The sequence below is a fragment of the Lathyrus oleraceus genome, chromosome 3 (assembly GCF_024323335.1).
Source record: "Lathyrus oleraceus cultivar Zhongwan6 chromosome 3, CAAS_Psat_ZW6_1.0, whole genome shotgun sequence".
NCBI classification, from domain to species: domain Eukaryota; kingdom Viridiplantae; phylum Streptophyta; class Magnoliopsida; order Fabales; family Fabaceae; genus Lathyrus; species Lathyrus oleraceus.
In genome coordinates this window covers 392,283,225-392,284,574 of record NC_066581.1, presented here as the reverse complement: position 1 = coordinate 392,284,574, position 1,350 = coordinate 392,283,225, and positions in this window count along the sequence as shown.

The following is a 1,350-nucleotide window of genomic DNA, read 5'->3' as shown; positions in this document are numbered from 1 at the left end:
CCAAACCTCACTCTAAAGGAATTGTGCAATTTCACTTTCATTTTCAGATCCAATTTTCAACTTCATTGGTTGATTATTGGACTTAAATTCCTTAGCCTTGCTCCATCTCCATCCCAAGAACATACTGCAATCAAGATTGGTGAAGGATCGTGCTCCATAGATTTGCATTTCCAAGGTTGATGCTCAAACTTTTTTCAATCGAAACTCACTGATTATAGCTCATTTCTTGTGTTTATTGGCTGGTATGAAGTCCTCTCATAAGAGGCATTTGAATTGTGTTCTTAATTTTGCAAACCCATTAAGTTCAGTTTGAACTCCATTATTTTGCATCTCTGATTTCTCTTCCTATGAGGATCTAGAGGGAAAACCAATGGTACAGGGGTGATGTACATCACCACAGCTTTCCAATGATATGAGGATCGCTTCATTTGGTTAAGCTTTGTTGACCTGCAACTCTGGCCGGAATCCTTGAGCTCGCCGGAGAAGACGGTGGTGTACACCACCGTCCCTTTGCCAAATTGATTATGGACCATTGAATTGAATCTCCAGATCTAATCTCAACTCTCCATTCTTATGACTTTTATTAATTCACTATATTGCTCAGTTGACTCATGCCTTTGGTGAGCGCGCGCCTGTAAGCCACTTGATGTGCTAGGTCATTTAATGAGATTCAATCCAACGCGCCTGATTTTTTGCTATTTTCTTATTTATCCATTTTATTTTCTTAATTCCATTTTATTTCAAAAAATCATAACTCTTTCATTTTAATTCCAAAAAATATGGGACAAATTGCATTATTTCCCTTTTTAATTCTAGTTTCTGAAAATGATTTTTAATATTTTTTATCTTGTCATCTGATATTTTTTGTGACTTTTCTCTTTTCTGGTTATTTTTAATTCATTTTAAATAGTTTCCAATATTCAAAAAATGCAAAAATATTTTCTTAACCTCTTTGAATGATGATGGATCTATGAAAAATATTCTTATATTAATTGATTTGAGATTTATTTGAGATTTTAGTTCAATTAGGTTATTTTTTATTCATTTTTAATTGTTTAAAAATAGTTTCTGGTATCTAAAAATGCTGAGTTTTTTTGTCAAACTTTGTTTGACCTTGTTGAACTTAGGATGATCCATTTGGACTTTTCAAAGTTGATTTGAAATGTGTAGATGTTTGATTGGCTGCATTTTATGGTAAAACACTAGATGGATTCTAATGTCTTGACTGATGTCATGACATGCTGTGGAGATGTTTGTTTGACTGCATTGTGTGTTAGAATATCTAGTTGTACTCTGATGTCTTGGCTGATGTCATGACATACTTGAGTAGTATGTTACAGGTTTAGCTAA